This window comes from Chiloscyllium punctatum, chromosome 23, assembly GCF_047496795.1.
Source record: "Chiloscyllium punctatum isolate Juve2018m chromosome 23, sChiPun1.3, whole genome shotgun sequence".
NCBI classification, from domain to species: Eukaryota; Metazoa; Chordata; class Chondrichthyes; order Orectolobiformes; family Hemiscylliidae; genus Chiloscyllium; species Chiloscyllium punctatum.
Window position 1 is genome coordinate 45755409 of NC_092761.1, and position 22012 is coordinate 45777420.

The 22012-nt window shown below is 39.8% G+C and overlaps 1 long non-coding RNA gene across 1 annotated transcript in view; it reads left to right on the forward strand.

Moving 5' to 3' along the window:
• The window catches only part of LOC140494061 (uncharacterized), a 160185-nt gene extending 141731 nt beyond the window's left edge, over positions 1-18454 (forward strand). Inside the window, exons 3-4 of the long non-coding RNA XR_011963900.1 lie at positions 16730-16799; positions 17223-18454. This is a non-coding gene — a long non-coding RNA (uncharacterized lncRNA). The remainder of the gene's footprint in view (positions 1-16729; positions 16800-17222) is intronic.
• The last annotated feature ends 3558 nt before the right edge of the window (positions 18455-22012 follow it).

The following is a 22012-nucleotide window of genomic DNA, read 5'->3' on the forward strand; positions in this document are numbered from 1 at the left end:
CTGAAATTGTTGTTCTCATTGGTGAGTACAGAACGCTGTAAAGCCTGGGTCATTCTATTACAGCCAACACATGCAGGATGGGCCAAGTGGCCTCGATCTGTGCTGTAACTTTCTGATAAATTTATTCTGACATTTGGAATTCAGGTCGGATGGTGTTCATAAATTCTCAAATTGGACTTGAGTTTAATATTCTGGAGAAATGTTAAATCAATCACAATGATCCCATTCTGCAGACTTTAGTCCGCAGCCCTGCATGTTCCAGCATCTCAGTTACATCCATGTCCTTTTATTCTAATGTGATGCTGGTTACTGCCTCTGACACCCCATCAATGAGTTCCTGCTCCCCACCATCTCCGAGTGAAATGAATTCTCCCCTCCCCTTCTTTCTGGGAATTAGTTTCAATCTAAATCCTCCAGTTTCTGACCTCTCAGTTAATGAATAGCTCCTTCCTATCCACTCGATCTGGATTCCTCAGCATTTTATCACTTCAATTAAATCTCAGCTCATCCTCCTCAGAAATCATCCCCAGCCTATCCAACCTTTGCTCAGAGCAGAAATTTTCCAATTGTAGAAACATTCTGATCAATCTCCTGTGTACCCTCTCTGGTGTGATCACATCAGCCCTGGAATAAGGGGATCAGAAGTGTGTGCAGTACTTTAACCGTGGTCAACCGAGTGTTCCTGACATTTCCCCTGTCACCTCCGTGTTCTTGTGGTTGTCGCTCACACAAGAGTGTCCTGGTTTTCCACGTGGAACTGGATGTGCACTCCATGGGGCTGGGATTCCCTACCATGTGTTTATTTGTTAACTAATCCTAAATTAATTTCAGATTAAAACAAGATTAGCAGCTACCTACCAATCAATTTTTTCCGTTATACTCAAGTCACCATACTTTTTAAAATCTCTTTAAAATTATTACTATCTAAACACAACAGGCTTTAAGTTGCTGATCAAGTATTCAGATGTCTCCATGGTTACAATCACTTGAAGATTATCTTTACCTTCAGCTACATTTGATGAATTGAACACTGATTGTAAATATATGAATATCAAACGGACTAGAGTTTTATGGTAATTAATCCAGTCTGACATTCTTGTTGGTTGATATCTTGAAGAGAACTGTCCTCAGAACTCCAGCTGCGCTCTGACTTCATTCACAACTGGATTTGGTTGGACTGCAGATCTTAGATCTGTTCTGTTGTTTCCCGGATTGTTTTGCCTGTCTATCACTTGCTGCTTATACTGTTTGGAACGCAAGTAGTCCTCTTTGGTAACTTCATCAGGTTAACACCTCATTGTTAGGTATTCATGCTGCTGTTACTGACATGCCCTCCTGAATTCTCTCAGTTGAATGAGGATTGATCCTCTGGTTTGATGGTAAGAGGCAAGTTGGGGGCATGCGGGGCTGTGATTCTGTAAGTTTTGTTGGAGTACAATTCTACTGTTGTTGGAAGGAAAGAGCTAAACTCTTGCACTGTAAGACGTATATGCAAGAAGCTACATGCAGTGTCATGAACACTGATAGGCCAAGACATGAAATACGAGCCACACTGTACAATGATGCAGGATCACAACTGCAGCAAGGGGAGATTAAGATCCAACTTGACATCGGAGTTGGGAAAGAAGCAGCTGATCAGATTGTCTTATTCATCGTCACAAAGAGACTCTGTGAGATTATTGTACTGTTGGGGGTGAGGATGGAGGAGGTCGGGGAGATGGAGAGCCCTTCAAAAGAAACTAATCTGCCTGAGAGTTATGGGATCGACTTGATTGCCATGCATTTAAAGCCCCAGATAGTGTTCTGGAGACCAGGGATCAAAGCTTGCTGCAGCAGATGGGGGGGAATTTAAATTCAATAAAAAAAGCTCTGGAATTTAAGAGTCTAATGATGGCCATTAATCGATTGTCAGAAAAACCCATCTGGTTCAGTAATGCCCTTTCAGGAAGGAAGCTGCCATCCTTACCTGGTCTGGCCTACATTGTGACCTCAGACCCACAGTAATGTGGTTGACTCTTACCTGCCCTCTGGGCAATTAGGGATGGGCAGTAAATGCTGCCGGGCCAGCGACACCCTCATCCTGTGAATGAATAAAGGAAAATAAAAGTCTCGACCCAGTGTGAATCTGCATGTTCAACGATGTTGTGAACATTTCCAAAAGTAAGTTCTCTATATGCAAAACTTTATGAACTGCCAAAACCATTGTTCATTACTTGGTGTGAACAAGAGAAAAGAAATCCTTCAACTTGTGGTTATGAGTAAATTCACTGGTGTCTCAGCAGGATGGATGCCTGAGAGAATCCCTTCCCCCTCACACACACACAGAGCAGGTGAACAGCTCCCCAGTCTGACTGGTTTGGCCAGTTTCCAGGTGGGATGGGTAAAGAATTCCCTTCTGACATTCCCCACATTTCCAGAGTCGATCCCTGGTGTGGCTGCACTGGGGTTTTGCCATTTCAGATAAATGCTGGCAGACTGTTACACACACCGTTAAACTCTCCCCCCCCCGCCATCCCCCACCACCCCCAGAACCCAGTATAAAGCAGTAAACATTATCTCTTGCTGTGGAGGGACAGACTGTATTGGTCTGAGTAGGAACACTGAGCAGATTTACCTTAATGAAAATTTAATCGGTGATCAAAGCAAGTTAAGCAAGTCCAAATAAAATGCATTAAGCACAGAAAGAAGCCCATCAAATCCAGGCTGGCTCTCTGTCACAGAATCCAACATTCTCATTTCCCATCCGTCCCCCAAACTCTGCGATTTTATTTCCTTCAGATCTGATATAAATGTTTTTTATCAATCATTCATCTTCTCTGCCTGCACCACCATAATAGGCAGCATGTTCTCCATATTTCCAGCCAATACAGTCAGCAGAGACACTTACTCATCTCCCACTGTCTCAGACCCTCACATCTGGTCTTAATTCTTGTGCCATTACCTATCAAATAAAGATATTTTTGTCTGCCATATCTAGGTCTGTTATAATCTTATACAGCTCTATCAAAAATATATTTAACTTGTTTATTTCAAAGAAAATAGCAATCTCTTCAAATCAATCCAGTGACTGCATTTTCTTCATCAGTGAACCACTCCAGTAAGTCTGTACTCCACATCCTGAAGATCACTTATATCCTTCTTTGTTAATATCTGTTTTGTTCCACAAATCCAGACGATACAAGTTTTCTGTACAACAGCAGTAGCTTTATTATCGGACAGCTGGCAAGAATTTCAAAGCATCTCTAAAGTAGCCGAGTGTCTACTTGTACAGACTCATCTTCACGAATCTCTGCCTTACCCTCAGAGACAGTATATTTAATAAGAATTAGACAAAGGCATATCAGTCACATGGACGATTGTCATTACATAGTTTAAAGCAGGTAATTATGAATTTACAAAGCTTGATGAATGCCAATGTCCTGTGATAATGTGTGATAGATTACAGAAACTGATTATCGTATTGTCCATGATTGTGTGTTGATGGGAAGAGATTAAGACAGAAGGGTTCTTCCTTCAGTAAATGGGGGGTTCACTTACCTATGCTCATATGGAGGGGAGGTAAGACAATGGGAGCAGGAGGCAGTTTAACAGGGTTGTGCCCAGGGCTCTCAGTCTTGTCTGGAAAGGGCAAATTGCTCTATCTGGGGTTATGGTAGAATCCACATGTGTGGCTCCAAGAGGTTCTGTTTCGAAGATACGGTCTGCCTCACCCCTACTGAGGTGTTCAGTCTGTATTGGAAGAGTACAGGCCTTGTATTCTTACAATATGGCAGGAAGACCTTTGGCAGGAGAATGTTTAACCCTTGAGTCGCCAATGCATCCTGAAAGAGAAGCAAAGTATGGAACAGGCCCCTCTGTGGTATTTTAACTTCCTCATCCTGACCAGGAATCTGTTGACCACAATTGGATGCAATGATTGACTATGACCTAACTATAACTTTGTCAATGGTCAGCATCTTTTCCATGAGTATGTTATCATTCCCTCCATTAATGAAGCCCAGCATCCGATACGTTTACTCAAAACACTTTATGTTCTCTCTCCTTTAAAGATTTGTACACATTGTCCCGCATTCCTGCTGTCCTGCTCTCTATGTCTGTGCCATTCAAATATATATTCCCTTTCGACATTGCTTCTCTCAAAATGCATCAATTTACTGTGTGTTCTAAAGAAGAGACATATTATACTCAAAATATTATCTCTCGCTCCACACATTCTCCCCCCAGGAAAACAGAACAGGACAGCACCGGAATAATCGGCCCACCATGTCTGTGTGGATCATGATGCCATTCCAAACTGATTCCATCTGCCTATACATGATCCATATCCCTGCCAACCCTTGCCTGCTTATCTGTCTATCCAAATGCCTCTTAAACATTGTGATTGTTTCTGCTTTTACCATCTCTCGGGCAAGTACATTCTAGTCACTGACCACCTCCTGCACAAGAAACTTGTCTGACACAACTCCCTTTAAACTTGCACAGATGTTGTTGAAAATGCTCAGCAGGTCATGCAGCATCTGTGAAGAAAAATCAGTTAATGTTTCGGGTCCGGTCCCCCTTCCTCAGAAATGTTAACTAATTTCTCTTCACAGATGCTGCGAGAATTGCTGAGCTTTTTCAGAAACTTCTGTTTTTCTTTCTGGTTTACAACATCTGCTGTTCTTTCGGTTTTCATTTCCTTTAAACTTGCCCCCTCTCCTCTTAAATCTATGGCCTGTCGAATTGGTAATTTCCACTTGGAAAAAGATTCAGATTATTCACTCTGTCTGTGCCTCTCGGATCACTCCACAGCCACTGACTTTCCAAAGACAACAATCCAAGATTTTCCAACCTCTCCCAATCCAGGCAACATCCTGGTAAACCCATTTCCACCCTCTCCAAAGCCTCCACATCCTCCTTATAATGCGGTGCCCAACACAGCCCACAATCCCCCAAAGGGGGGCCTAATGACAGTTTTATATTCAGTCCCCTGACAGAAGAAGGCAAGCCTGCCATCCACCTCCTTCACCACATTCAGGGAGCTGTGAACTTGCACCTGAAGATCCCTCTGTGTATCAATGCTGCTCAGGGCACTTCCTTTTAGTGTATACATTCCTCTTACAATGAGCCGCCCAAAACACATCACGTCACACTTGTCTGAATTAAAATCTATCTGCAATTTCTCCGCATAACCTTCCAACTGATCTCGTCCTTGATGTTTCCTTTGATAACATTCTTCACGATTCACAACTTCTTCACTTTGTGCCATCTACAAACTTGCTAATTAAGTCGTTTACATTTTCAGGCTAATCATTTATATTTATTACAAAGGACAGATGTCCCAGCTCTGACCCTTGTGGAACAGAGGCACTGGTCACAGACCTCCAGCCACCAACATACCCCTGCACAACTGTTACTGGGAGAAATATCAAAGAGGAGCCTTGAGTTCTGTGCTGAGCAGCACGACCAATGTTTATTCAGAGCTCCTTACTAATGCAGGATGGAAGAGTTCCCTCTCTGGAATTCTGTGGCTCCCCCAGCCAAGTCCAGCATTTGGATGTGTTTCTTTCATACGTTCCACTAATATTTCCCCCCTGACCCGATCTCCTGGGTTCGGGATGTCAGCTCGGATGTTTATGAGCTCCCTTTCCCAGTCTCTGATTCTCTGTCCCTCTGCAACTTCCCCTCTCAGCTCATGCAGTTGCTTTGTCAGTTCTTTCACAAATTGTTTCACCCTATCCTTGCCATTGTACATCTCCTGCCCTCCCACTACCATACCCTCTGGCAGCTGCATAGTCCAAATTCAAAGGGGGATTGCTCAGTTCCCTTTGCTGGGGGTGACGTCAGTTTCATTAGGATTGTGGGGAGTACACTAACCCATCCCGGCCTCTCTCTGTCAGGGCCTTAGTCAGACGAGCTTTCAGTGTCTGCTTCATTCCTTCTACTGTCCCTGAGTTCTGGGGGTGGGATGTGAGATGGGATTTCTGCTCAGTACCAAACAAGCCACAGAGCTGCTTAACTTCGTTTCCTGGAACATGTGTCCCTTGGTCAGAATCTGCAGGGGAATGTTTCCACCCACTGAGTAAACCTGTTTATTAAGACCCAGCAGGATTTCCTTCCCTGGGATTGGGATGGGGGTGTATGTAAAATCCATCTGTAATTTTTCACGTGGGCCCCTGCTGCTGTCTCCATTTTATCCTGATTGTTTTTCCTTGCTCGCACTTTATACAGACTACACCCCTTCAACAAAACCTTCTTGTTCCAGAACACTCCTGTAGTTGATCATCCGATATTGCATTTTATCCTGCTCAATATGGGCCAGCCCATGATATGTTTTTAACAATGTTTGTCTTATACAGTGGCACTGCTGGATCATCCTATGTCCTATTACTGCCCCACCCTTTTCCCATTCCTGTTTCTCCTGCTATGGGACTGTTTCTGGAAATGTCTTTAAACTTTCCTTTCTCGCTTCTGTAGCTACTGCCACTGCATCCTCCTCAAATGTCTGCACTGTTTCAGGAAGTATGCTCACCCATGCTCACCAATTACCCCGTTGGTGTGGAGTTTCTACTTTCCTGTGAGCTCTAATCTTCATTATTGCTGCTTCACTGGGAAAGTTAGCTGCTTCCACTAACTCTCTGACCTGTTCTTCATGCTCAATGTGGCCCCCAGACAGGGTGATATACCTTCACCAAGCCCAGTCATGAACTATACCAAAGGCATGCTGACTGTGTGCATTTTGCCTCCCTCACCACTGGTTAATGAGCGCGCTTCTGCCAGGGCTCGTGATGGTTCTCTATTTCTGGATAATTCCACACAAAATTCCCACAATAATTAAACAATCCTAAAGTTTGCCTGATCCCTTTACGGTGTGTGGGTGGATAATTTTATAATCATAGTTTTTGTTCCCCCTGGGACATAGTTTTTGTCCCCTCTCCCTTCCTGATTTGATGTCCCCAATATGATGTCCCAGTTCTGTCTCTCCCTACCTTCCCAGTTTCACTCTGTGCATTAATTTTCAGCCTGACCTGTCTAACCTGATCCAATACTCTGTCTAATATCTGGGTATGTTCTTTCTCACTGCTTGAGGTGATGAAGTGTTGGTAAGATCAGTGTGACTAAATCCATCAAACACACATCGGTGGGATATACTGGAATATTGCGGGATCCCTGAGGTAATAGTATCCTGGTGGACTGTTCTTCTCGGTCAGTAAACACCACTTTCATCTGCCATTCAATGTCCGCAGGTATTGACACAGATTATTTCCAGTTTATGTCAATCTATCACTCACAATTACTGCCTCTTCAGCCCCAGCTTTGATGAGATCCCGTTTGTGTGGGGAGTGAGAGGGCCCTCAATCTCTACAGGGTCGATAGATAAAACCCACTTTCCTGTTTGAGTTACGCACACCGCTGAGTGGGTCTGAGCTATAACCCACCAGATTCTCTGACTGTCCCAGTCTCCCTGCAATGTAGCTACTCCGGAGAGGTTGCCTCTCCTTTTCTTTCTGTCCCAGTCCTGGCTGGAGCATCCCCATGTTTAAATTCGGGTGTTGATGTCAATAGTTGCCATTTTAGAATAAACAGGAGCAACTCCCAGAATGGTCCCTTCTTGAGTGTCACACCTCCATATCTGAATACGTTTTGTCATACTCCCGGTCTACATCGGGACAGGTTTGCTTCATCCACCTTCCCAGGTTCCCTCTCCGACTGCTCTCATTTTAGTAATTTAGGGGGTGAAGGGTAAATGCTTATCGGTAACTGACAAAGATGCTCCGGTGTTAGAATCATGCAAGGGTTGGCCCCTTAACAGCACGTCAATGAATATTCATGGGCTATGCATATACCTACATGAACACAGGCCACTTACAATATGAACAACCTCCCTCTCTGTGCCTATGTTCCTTGTCTATGTGCCCTTTCCTGCTTCCCTTGTAACATTGTGGGTCTGATTACCTTCCCTGTACTGCAGCTATTCCCCTGTGTTTCTGTGTTTGCCTCAGCTCTCATGGCCCAATTCAGAATGTGGTTAGAATTATCTCCCACTGGGAGTCCCATGTTTATAATTACAGGTAATTGAGGTCCTATGTCATCTTTTAAATACATCAAATCGATTTCATCATCACAGGTTGGGGTTTGGTAATCCCCTGTGGTCCTTACACACCTCAGGCGACCTCTCTGTATGATCCTCGATATTACCCTTGGCTCCCTGAGTCACCAAGGTTATTTTAGCCCATTCAGCCTGTCCCCTTCCCAGTGTGTCCCTGTAATATCTGTAAATGCCTGGTGCCATGGATCAGCTGTACTCTGGGGGTAACCGGCTTGCACCCCATCCTCTCATTGCAGGTACAGTTTCTGCTGTACACTTCAGGGCATCTTGGACCGAGGGAGGGTCCCTACATCATCTTCAGTGAGACTGTGTACCTCTACTAATTCATCCATATTGTCCCAATAAGGCCCATTATTGCCATTTCTCTATCAGGCTGGGTGTTCATTCACCAACATCTGTTATTCAGCGGGTGAACGGTTCAGGTTTGGTTTCTGTCAGTTCCCTTTGTTGCTCCCTACTGTCTACATTGAGCTTTGATGCCCAGTGGTGCCATAGACACGGTCTTCTGGGTCTTACAGGGCGGTGGGTCATCCCACCCATTGCCGTCCCTCTGTCCATACGTGGGTGCTTTGTCATCGAACCCGTTCCAGTCAGTGTCACCATCCTCACTGCCTTCTGAGGAGAGCGGGGCACTAGGTACCTCCCCCACTGTAACTACCACCTGGCCCTTTGGCTTTAAGGCCTCACGTCTGACAGCCACCACCTTCACTTGTTCCTGTTTCCCATAATAATGTAACACATCCTGTCATTCCTGGATTCAAACAGAACAAAATGTGAATTTGGTTTTACTTGAAATATTAATAATTTGACATTCACTTTACATATCTATAGAGGTGAAAATTCTACTTTGATTATTTAAGTGAATTTAACGTGATCATACAATGAACTGATAGTCAATGACAATGAATGAACTGAATAATATGTGATTATTTGTACAAGTTCTTACAATGAAAATTCAATTTTATTTAATGTTTGTCACCTATTACACCATGGGCATTGTTATTAGGGAATAGAGTAATGGAAGGATATCAGAGAAAATAGACTTTAATTTTAGCTTCACTGCAATAATGAACCAAAACAATATTTGGAAATATGGTTAAACTACATAACAAAATTTCCAGTGTCATTATTGACATGAAAACTCTTTTAGTTTGCAAGTTGTTTTGCACTAAGAATAATTGAAAATGAATTGTGATTTGGAATACACCATTTAAATTATATTTTGAAGAGAATAATCAGATACATTTTTGGGAGGAAATTAGGAATGGAAATAAATATATATTCATTGATATTAATAGTTTTAAAATGTTGAGAAGTTGACTGGGATTATTTGATTGAGAGAGGCTGCATGATTATAAAGACCAATTCACCTTTTTCATTGCATTGTTGGTTTCACTAGAATCTGTTGTGGTCTGAGCTCTTGTTCTGTGCAGTGGACTGTCACTAATAGCTTAATTAACCTGCGAGTCCCTGATCAGATTTCCTTTGTCTGCAAGTCAGTCTGTAAGTGAGCAACACACCTCCTTTTGTGAGGGGAAACAGGTTCTCTTCAAAGGACATAAGTGGCAGATCACTCTGAGAATGATTTCTAGCACACACCATCAGCAGGGAAGGGTTTTTTTCTAAAGAATTCCAATCTCTATCTACAAATCTGATTTGTCAGTTTGTGGAGGATTCACCCCCTTTGTTCTGAGCTGTTTTTATACAAGCAGTTGGTTCATTACGTCTTTGCCAAGAATGTTGTTTACTTTCCCCTTTTACTGTGATTCTGCAGGTTAGAATATTCTGTGAGTCAGTAATGTTCAGTAACTGAACATTGATTGATTTTGTCTCTAACAAAGCAGTGGCCTTGTTTTCAGCTAAGTATTCACTTTCCATTTCCTGGTTTTATTGAATGTTCCAGAACCAGACTCTGAGCAATGTTTCCATTCACTTGTGTTGGAGTCACTGACAGCCACATGGTCAGTCAGTTTCAGCAGTTTGAATTCAATAATCATCTAGAATTATGAGTCTATTAATGAAATTATTCTCGATTGTCAGGAAAAACCCAACTCGCTCACTGATGTCCTTTAGGGAAGGAAGCTGCCATCCTTACCTGATCTGGTCTACATGTGACCCCTGACCCACAGCAATGTGGTTGACTCTTACCTGCCCTCTGGGTAATAAATGCTGCCCATAACCAGTGGCACCTACATCCAGTGAATGAATTTTCAACAAAGCTCTTAGTCCGGTGTCATGTGAGAAAGAAGCAGAAGGTGACCTTTCAGCCCCTCAAGTCCACTCCATCATTCAATAAGGCCAGGCCTGATCTGTTAGTGATTTGTGTTCCATCTTCCCCCAACGTCCCTTAACAAGAACCTATCAACCTGTGTCTTAAATTTATTCATTGAGCTCACCTTCTGGGGCAGAGAGTTCCAAAGTTGCACAGCCCTCTGAGAGGAAATAAATCTCCTCATCTCTGTCCTGAAAGGGTGAATCTAATTTTAAAGTAGTTCTCTCGAGTTCACGTATGACCCACAAGAGGAATCATCCTTTCCACATCCTCCTTAACAAACCAAGCAGGATCTTAGACACTTCAGTCATGTCACCCCTCACTCTCCCAAACTCCGGTTGAAACAAATCCAGCCTGTCCAACCGATCCACATTTTATTACTGTCACGCCGGGTTGAAATGTTGTATTGTGTTTATTATGCAGTGAATGTGTTGTTCCACTGTGTGGGGTCTAAGAGTCAACGTGAGCCATACTAGCTTTCCTGTCTCACTGTGTTACATATATCTTACATCACTGTGGTGATCCTATCCCTCCCTACCTCATATAACCAAAAAGAATGGCAGAGAGATCAAGAAAAGTTGTTAGAAAATTTGTTGTTGCCGAAAAAGTACTTGGTCTGTTTGTAGAGATTGCATTGTAATTGAAGTAACTAGTTAATGAAAAGTTACTGACAAAATATTTTAAGCGGAGTTGCTGCTGGTGATGGAAATGCTGCTGGTTGGTATAAGAGAGGGCTGGGGGGAAATACTGTACTGATGAGAAAGTTGAGCAAGGTAACCTTTTATCTTTGTGAATTAGAAGAGGCAGAGATTGCAGCTAGGACAGTGTTGGAGCTGTTTTGATCTTGCAGACATTATTTTAATATTTATTTGATGTGATTTGGGTGTCACTGGCTGAGCCCAGCATTTATTGCCCGTCCCGAGTTACCCTTGAGAAATTGGTGCAGAGCTGTCTTCTTGAACCGCTGCAGTCTACCTGCTGTGGGTTGACCCATGATGCCATTGGCGTGGGGATTTCCAGGACATTCACCCACCGACAGTGAAGGAATGGCAATATATTCCCAAGTCAGGGTGGGTTAGTACCTTGGAGGGGAACTTGAAGGTAGTTGCCTTTCCATCTAGCTGCTGCCTTTGTCCTTCGAGATGGAAGTGGCCATCAATTCCTTGAGTGTTGTTAGGGTGGCACTAATCCAGGCAAGTGGGGAGTATTCCATCACACTCCTGACTTGTGCCTGGTAGCTGTTGGGCAGGCTTTCAGGAGCCAGGAGTTGAATTACTCTTGTAGCCACTGTGTTTGTGTGGTGAGACCAAATCAGTTTCTGAGCGATGATTATCCCCAGGATAATGTTGATAGTGGGTGTTCAGTGATGGTAACAGCACTGAATGTCAAGTGATGGTAGTTAGGTCATTTCTTATATGTGATGGTCGCAGCCTGCATTTGTGTGGCATGTATGTTAGAACATAGAACAATACAGCACAGAACAGGCCCTTCGGCCCACGATGTTGTGCCGAACTTCTATCCTAGATTAAGCACCCATCCATGTACCTATCCAAATGCCGCTTAAAGGTCGCCAATGAATCTGACTCTACCACTCCCACGGGCAGCGCATTCCATGCCCCCACCACTCTCTGGGTGAAGAACCCACCCCTGACATCTCCCCTATACCTTCCACCCTTCACCTTAAATTTATGTCCCCTTGTAACACTCTGTTGTACCCGGGGAAAAAGTTTCTGACTGTCTACTCTATCTATTCCTCTGATCATCTTATAAACCTCTATCAAGTCACCCCTCATCCTTCGCCGTTCCAACGAGAAAAGGCCGAGAACTCTCAACCTATCCTCGTATGACCTACTCTCCATTCCAGGCAACATCCTGGTAAATCTTCTCTGCACCCTCTCCAAAGCTTCCACATCTTTCCTAAAGTGAGGCGACCAGAACTGCACACAGTACTCCAAATGTGGCCTAACCAAAGTCCTGTACAGCTGCAACATCACCTCACGACTCTTGAATTCAATCCCTCTGCTAATGAACGATAATACTCCATAGGCCTTCTTACAAACTCTATCCACCTGAGTGGCAACCTTCAAAGATCTATGTACATAGACCCCAAGATCCCTCTGTTCCTCCACCTGACCAAGAACCCTACCATTAACCCTGTATTCCGCATTCTTATTTGTTCTTCCAAAATGGACAACTTCACACTTGGCAGGGTTGAACTCCATCTGCCACTCCTCAGCCCAGCTCTGCATCATATCTAAGTCCTTCTGCAGCCGACAACAGCCCTCCTCACTGTCCACAACTCCACCTATCTTTGTATCATCTGCAAATTTACTGACCCACCCTTCGACTCCCTCATCTAAGTCATTAATAAAAATTACAAACAGCAGAGGACCCAGAACTGATCCCTGCGGAACTCCACTTGTAACTGGACTCCATGCTGAATATTTACCATCTACCACCACTCTCTGACTTCGACCGGTTAGCCAGTTTTCTATCCAATTGGCCAAATTTCCCTCTATCCCATGCCTCCTGACTTTCCGCATAAGCCTACCATGGGGAACCTTATCAAATGCCTTACTAAAATCCATTTACACTACATCCACTGCTCTACCCTCATCCACATGCTTGGTCACCTCCTCGAAGAATTCAATAAGACTTGTAAGGCAAGACCTACCCTTCACAAATCCGTGCTGGCTGTCCCTAATCAAGCAGTGCCGTTCCAGATACTCGTAAATCCTATCCCTCAGTACCCTTTCCATTACTTTGCCTACCACAGAAGTAAGACTAACTGGCCTGTAATTCCCGGGGTTATCCCTATTCCCTTTTTTGAACAGGGGCACAACATTCGCTACTCTCCAGTCCCCTGGTACCACCCCCGTTGCCAGTGAAGACGAGAAGATCATTGCCAACGGTACTGCAATTTCCTCTCTTGCTTCCCACATAATCCTAGGATATATCCCGTCAGGCCCGGGGGACTTGTCTATCCTCAAGTTGTTCAAAATGTCCAACACATCTTCCTTCCTAACAGATATCTCTTCTAGCTTATCAGTCCGTTTCACACTCTCCTCTTCAACAATACAGTCCCTCTCGTTCGTAAATACTGAAGAGAAGTACTTGTTCAAGACCTCTCCTATCTCTTCCGACTCAATACACAGTCTCCCACCACTGTCCTTGATCGGACCTACCCTCGTTCTCGTCATTCTCAGGTTTCTCACATACGCATAGAATGCCTTGGGGTTATCCTTGATCCTATCCTATCCTATCCTATGTTACTTGCCCCTTGTCAGCCCAAATCTGGATATTGTCTAGATCTTGTTGTTCTTGGGGTTGGACTGCTTCAGTACCTGAGGAGTTAATTGGTTAACAATGTTCAATAATTACAAGATTATGCAAATTCCTTTTTCTATCAAATGTCATGGACTGTATCTTGTGGTCACTCTAATATTAACTTTCGTTATCTCCTTATTTTCTTCCTAATTCAGACACAAATGTTTGAACATCGATCAGGATAAAATTAAATAATTTAAAAACATACGTTTCTACATGTAAACTAATTGAATGAAATACATTACTTCTGTATTGTCTGCATTTTGAGCAAAAGTCATTTCTTTTCAATCATTACCGAATGGCTCATTTATTGTCCTCAATCCATCAATCCAGCTGTTAGATTTTAGTCTTCAATTTACCGATCTTAATGATGTCTAATCAACATCAGAGCAAAGTGCTTTTTAAAATGTTGAGTCAGCTTGTTTGTTCTGATTACAACATTTATTATGAATTCATTATCCTTATAATAATTACAGAATAATTTGTTTGTCTTTCTAACATGTATAGTCAGATCCATATTTTAATTTAATCCATTGTTTCATTTAATCCATTGTATCAATACTATTTTTTTTAGGTCAAGTATCCCACAATGGAACCAATGATTTTGCATCCAACATGCTTTGAAAACTGACTTTTGCTCATTTGAATAATTACAGTAATCTCAGCCTTATAAATTCAGAGAACTGTAATTACTTTTCACTGCAGTGATTGCTGTTCATGTCTACACATTGCACAGTCACATAGCAACATTAAATATCTCCTTCTTTGAAGTGCACTGATATATTTTCAAAAATCTATGTGTTGCTAATATGTAACTCTTGTTCAGTTCAGTAAGGGGTATAAATGTGCAATAATAGCTCAGTACGTGAACTGATGTGAATATATTACAGTGTACAAACTCACAATCATTGTGCAAATCAATTTTTATTTTAACCATGGAAACACAGTTGAATTAATTCAATTATATTTCACTTTTGTGCTTGCATTCATTGTATTTCTAATCACAGTAAGAGTGAACTATTTCATGTGACACAATTATTTAAAATTCATGTCACTTTTTTATGGACACAAAATAGAATTAATACCCGTTTTTGCTTTCCTTTACCTTTCACAGTCAAGTTTGAATTGTAGAAAGTTAGACTGATACAGCACGGAAACAGGCCATTCAGCCCAACTTGGCATTCCGGCCAGGTTTCCGAAACTAAACTAGTCCCATTTTGCTGTGTTTGTCCCATATCCCTCTGGATGTTTTCTATCCATGTAACTGTCCTACAGTCTTTTAGATGTTGTAATTGTACCAGCCGCTGCCTTTCCTCTCACAGCTCATCTCAATATGCCAAACACATGTTGTGAAAAGAGTTGCCCCTCAGATCCCTTTTAAAACTTTCCCCCTCGCCTTAATAACATTCATACTTTAATCAGTGACCTGAAACAAATAAATTCAAGATATTGTGACCATTATAATCAACAACAGATACAAGTTGAGAAAATGTTGGATTGAAAAGTAATTCAATTGACACTTAGATATGTTCTAATCAACTCTGAGGTGCTTTGACACATCTCTGTTTAAGGTAGGAATTGAACGCCTGCCTCATGGTCTATTTGTACAGACATTACCAGAGCCCTCCATAATGTTCCCATGCAGGAAGGGCAGGACTATAATCACATACTTACTGTGGTTACTCACAGGGAAAACTGCTCAGATATTTATCGTGATAATTGGACTAGGATTATATTAGACACTTCCAGTGTGTAATGGATAAAAAGAATTCCTAATTTCTCGTAATGATGGAACGAAGCGACAATGATCTTAAATAAATATAAGTCTCATGATAATCAAATAATTTAATATGTTTGAAGCAGTTATTCATATACATAAATTAACATTGACCTGCTTTGTAACTCACATGAATTGGAAATAAAGCATTCGCCATTCAACGTGACTACTCAGCAAAAGACAACTTTCCTCACTTTCACAAAATTGTGATTTCTAAGAATTCAAGATTTATTGTAAAAGAATAGATCAAACATTTGTAAATTCAGGTTTGTGTACACAAGAATCACATGAAATTTAAATAATGTTTAATGTGAAAAATAGTTAGCTCTTTTGTAATAATCAGAAATATAGAAATGTTAGCATTGAAGTGAAAAACAATCAGTACAAGAACGCAAAAGTCTGTGGATGCTGGAACTCAGAAACAAAATCAGTAATTGCTGGAAAACAACACAGCAGGTCTGGCAGCATCTGTGGGAAGCATTCAGTGTTAATACTTTGGGTCCAGTGACCCTTCCTCAGAATGTATTTTTGCTCACAGCCAAGTCAATCCAACTAAGCTTCCATACTGAAAATTATTTTGCTAAGATTAAAAGATTGTCGAGTGCAATATTGTTTGTCAGTTGATGTATTGAGCCATTGTTCCACATCGACAGCTGGATATATTGCATTTAAACAATGATTACCAGTTAGACATTAGTAATAATTAGTTTTAAAATGGCTGAAACCAAATTTAAGGTTGATAAGAAAATCCTTATTGCAATGTAATTGTGCAGTATATCTGAAAAAACTGAAATATTGAAGTGAAAAATAATTAGCTATTTCTTAATTGATAAGGCTGATTAATAATCCTTCCATTAATGTGAGAATTCAAATGAAAGAGAATGAGATAGTTACTATGAGTGTTGGGTGAGAAAACTCTGGTTGATTGCATGTGTGTTGACCTGAAAAGAATGTTAATATTTCATCGTGATACTGGCACTAAGAAATAATGGATTCAACTAAAATGTGAATCTCATGATGATATGAGAATTGAAATGACAATCAAATAATAATTAATGTTAGAACTCAACGCTTAAAATGATTCAATATATTCAAAGCAGTTTTTACTGGATATTCATTAAGATTAGTAAACTGAGAATTAAAATATTGGGTTAATTTAAAACAAAAATCACAACTTCAGAGATTATTCATCAGAATTGTTTTGTCATTGAAAAAAACACATTTATTCAAGAAATTTCCCTCATTTTCTGTCTTTTTTCCACAGGGATCTGTACTGGAACCCTTCTGGTTACGATACAAATATATAGAAGTGACATGAATTAAAACCTAATTGGGTGAGTTAATAAGCTTGCAGATGATACAAAGTTCAGTGCAGTTGTGAATAATGTAGAAGGTTGTCAAAGAATGCAACAGGAAAAAGATAAACTGCAGCTATGGGCAGAGAAATTAAAGGTAAAGCTTAATCCATACAAGTGTGAGGTGTCACACTTTGGGAGCTCAAATATTAAAGAAAAGTAGATAGTTAATGGCAGGACCCTGAACAGCTTTGTTGTTCAAAGGGATGTTGGCGTTCAAGACCATGGCTCCCTGAAAGTGTCCATGCAAGTAGATAGGGTGGTAAGGAAGGCAACTGGCAGGTTTGCCTTTATTGGTCAGGGAACTGGTTACAAGAGTCAGGATATCATTTTGCAACTTTGTAACACTTTGGTTAAGGCATACTTAAAGTATTGTATTCACTTCTGTTTGCCACATTTCAGGAAGGGTATGGAGGCTTTGGAGATGGCACAGAGGACGTTTACCGGGATGCTGCCTGGATTTGGAGAGGCTGCTTTTTTGTGAAGTGGCGGTGGCTGAGGGGAAGAATTGATTGAAGTCTATGCAATCATGAGATACATAGGTAGGGTTGTCAGTCAGGACGTTTCTTCCCAGAGTTGAAACGTCAAAACTATGAGGCATGTATTTAAGGTTGTGGGGGGTAGTTCGAGGGGCATGTGAGGGACATTTACTTTTTACACAGGGAGTGTTAGGTGTCTGGAATGAACTTCAAGGGTTGGTGGTGGAGGCAGATCCATTAAGGCTATTTAATGTTCATTGAGATAATTTGGACGGATATGGACCAAGGATAGGCAGAAGGGATGAGTTTCTTTTGCATTATATTCAGCACAACGTTACGGGCCAAAGGACCCATTCCTGTGCTGCACAGATCTTTCAGAGAAAACTAATACCTCACTCATATGACATTTAATCTAATCAATATTTAGCCACTGGTGTCAGAAATAGGAAGAAAATAAGTAGAGAACAAACTTGACTATAATCTAAAGATAGAGTCCAGGACATTTACAGCGGAAATTTTTTTGGGTTTTTTTGAATGATAAGATTAATAACTTTGGAGATGTGTTGAAAATGTTTGCAGTTACTGATGTGCTGAGCCAAAATTACCCTTTTTAAATTGAAGATTGGACTAGAAACCTTTTAGAAAACTTGAAAATATTCAGTAAGGTGTGATGCACATCATAATTTAATCCATTGATTATTTCTGCTAATGCTACAATAAAAAAAATTCAGCTCTACACCAAAAAGCATCAATTTTCCATCCAATGCTCATTGGAAATATTGGAATGCTACTTATTTCAACAATCAAAGTAATCACAGCCTCATCGATTAAGTGATATCTAATGACATTTCACCAATAATTACTGTTTATTTTGACACATTGCTCATTCAAACGGCAATGTGAAGTTTCTCATTAATATTCAGTTCACTGACAGCATATTAATAATTGATTTATTGCTAATATCTAACCATTGATCAATCCAGTCAGGGATAGAAAAGTGGAAATATGGCTCAGTACATCAACTGATGGAAAGATATTGCAGTGTTCACTCTGCCAATTATTGTGAATATCGATGTATATTTTGATTTGATTTGATTATATTTTTCTTCAACACAAAGATTTATTGTAATTCTGATGTCAGTAAGATTATTTAAATTTGTGACTTTTTTGTAAACAAAAAAAAAATAGAATTTTCAGGCGTTTGCTCTTTCCTTTATCAGTCAGAATACATTTGGAATTGTTGCAAGTTATACATTTGTGGAAGGAAGAGAAGATGTCTGCAGCTGAATAGTCACAGTGAATGACCTTTTCTTCCGATTCCGTCCGACTGCTAAACATTCTCATTGTCTTTTTCTTTATAAGAAAAACTGCTTTAAACGTATTCAGCAGTTGTATTTTTTATGAATTTACAATAAACTCATGATATGTCGATTTATCTTTCTTCCCATTATTCTGATATTAATTTGTAAGTAAGAGCATATGTGCTTAGTACCATTATTATTGTGAATTACTATTTCATTCTCAGTCCATTACACAGAAACAGTCTAATTCTCGGAATAAACACTGGTTAGTTTTCATTTGAGTAATCCCAATTGATTATAATCCCACCCTTCCTTGCTGGGACGATAATGAAAGGCACTTGTGTATCTCTAGTAGTATCTCTCCTAAGAGACCAGATCACCTGATGCAGAGCCATAGCCTTTAAAGCTAGTGCTTATAAATAAACCTGTTGGACTATAACCTGGTGTCATGTGATTTTTAACTTTGTCCACCCTAGTCCAATACCGAGATCTCCAAATTATTGTTGCACAAAGGAATTCTCGTAATTTTTAAAAGAAAATATGACTTTAATTAAGATCTTTAACACACGATTATTAATCCCTTCCTATATTCTTAAAATATAGTTGTAATTGAAAAAAAATGCTCACTGAACACGGCACACACAGCTACACAAATGTCTTCCTGGTCATCTAATTACTGCTCCAGAGAAAAACCTGAGTAAGTATCTTATTGTTTCTGAGAACAAGAACCACAATAAACATTTGGTGAGCAGTTCCATCCAATAAATGCACTTGATTTCTTATATTTCACTTCAGTAATTGCACACGAAATATTTTACTAAAAACAATAACAATGCTTGTTACAAATGAACGAGGACACTAACGTCAGCATACATAGCAGATTTCCAATCCAGTTGAAGTATCGCAAAATAAAATGATGTATTTTGGCTTCGTACAACTGTAGGTGAAAACACTTTGAGCTTGCACCTTAAAAATCTTTATCTGCTTATTCAGAGAAAATAATGAAAGATGGCACTGTAAATTTATTTTGACTTTCACTCATGAAAATACTCATGTGAATCGCTTCTCATTTTCTTCCTAGTTCTGATACAAATGTCGAAATATTTACGATAATAAAACTTTAGGAATAATAAGAGTGTTCTTTGCAAGAACGACATGAAGATGTTCAAGGTCCTCGAATTCCTGTTGAGTAGAATCCCCTTCATAAGGGTCTTATTGTCTCGCCCCGATGTTTTTTGTGACTGGGGACTGATGCGTTTTCAAATCATGTGCACTGCAGAAGGATTATTTTAATTTTCAATTTGTTATGAGCAAAAAAACTGCTTTGAACACGTTGATTTACTTTTTTTACTCCAAAGTTATTTATCAATGTACAATCATCACAAAATTATGGAAGTTCCCTGTATCTTATGTTCACTGTCATACGTACTTTCACTATATACTTATTAACTTCCTACTTCTGACAGGAATGTCGAAACATTGGTCATGATCAAAAGTATATAAATTAAAAGTACGTCTCAAGAAGCAAACCAATGGATGGTAACATGTCATTCTTGTAATCCTGCATGTTTGACCCAAAAACAATTCTACTGAATAAGAACTGAATGGATCATTTTTGTGAATCCATAAAGCTAGCCATGATATTGTATTCCTCAGTTTATCGCTCTTAATGAATATCCAATAATCATCACAGCAAAGTGCTTTTAGAATATTAAATCAATTTATTTTTTCAGATTATAATGTTATTTTTCCAGTCACTGCCATTACGATAATTGCACAATTATTGGAGTTAATCTTTCTAACAAATATAGTGAGAATCGCATTTTAATTGCATCAATTGTTTCTGAGTACGAACCCTACAATATAAAACTCAATTTACTGTTCAGCTGAACGATCCCATAATGGAACCAATGACTTCCCATTCAATGCCTCATTGTAAATATTTGATGATTGCTCATTTGAATGATCACGGTAATCTCAGCCTGAAGCGTTCAGAAAACTGTAATTACTTTTCATTAGAATAATTCCTGGATGTTTCTCCACATTGTTCAGTGAAATAATCAACTAAGATTTCTCAGTATTCTTAAATTAACTGATAGAACTTTGACAATCCAATTGCTGCTATTATCTAATCATTGTCCAATATAGTTCAGGGAATATCTGTGGAATTATGGCTCATGCATGAAATAATGTAAAGATTTGCAGTGTGTGTTGTAAATATCAATTTTTATTTTAACCCTAGCAAAAGTTGAATTGATTTAATTATGTTTCACTTACATGTTAACATTTACTGTATTTATAAACACGATACAAGTTAATCATTCTTCATGGAACAAAATAATTTAAAATTCTTGTGATGTTTTGAAGTACAACAAAAGGACCTAACATTGTTCCATGAAATAGTCACAGTACATTTTGAACTTTGGGAATTTGAACATTTTGGGAAAGAAGGGAAGTTGTCTTCAGATGAATAGTCGTATTGTGTGACTAATTCATTTATTTTCCTATTCATTTATGTTGCAAAAGCATTTTAATTTTCTTTTCATTCTGTGAAAACTTGCTTTGAACATATGGAACTATTTGATTGATTTTTGTTCATCAGTGTACAATGATCAAATGATTAGGCTTTTTTTCCTATCATGGATCATCATGAGATTCATATTTAATTAAAGTCATTATTGCTTTGTTACACCTTTACTGTAAATTACTAATTCATTTTGTCAGTTCATTACACACAGAAAATATGTAATTAATTCCCATACAAATTATTACAATAAACATCTGATTCGTTTTCATTTGTGTTGCCACAGTAAGCATGTGACTATGGTCCTACCCTTCCGGGGGTGGGGACATTATGAAGGGTCCGTGTGGAGCTCTGACAGTGTCTCTACGACAAGATCAGGAGGAATGATTTCAATTCCCACCTTCAGCAGAGATGTGTCAGAGCAGCTTCAAATATTCATGAGAAAATACCTGGCATAGATTGAACTGCTTTTCAAAACAACATGAAATATACTTCAATCTGCTGTGCATTTCAATCATCACCATATCTACTACTTATTTTCTTCAGGTCACTAATAAAACGTATCATATCTGCTAGTTCAACATTCCTTGAAAAAGTAGTTGAGAATGTTGCAATCTTAAAGTTGGAAGAGTCTAAGAAATGATACTCACTGATTTTTTTTTTCTCTGTTTGAAAGAACCTAGTTCAGACATTTCAAGCACATAAATACTTATTCTCCAGTATTATAAAGATGAAAAAATAAACAGTCAAAATTCCTCTTCAGCAAAATAACCAAATGCAACTTCATATTATTCATTGGTCAGTTGATCACCTACAATTGTAACTAAATATTGCAATTCATCTAAATATTGTTATGTGCTTTGAACAAATTAAATTTCTTATTACTAT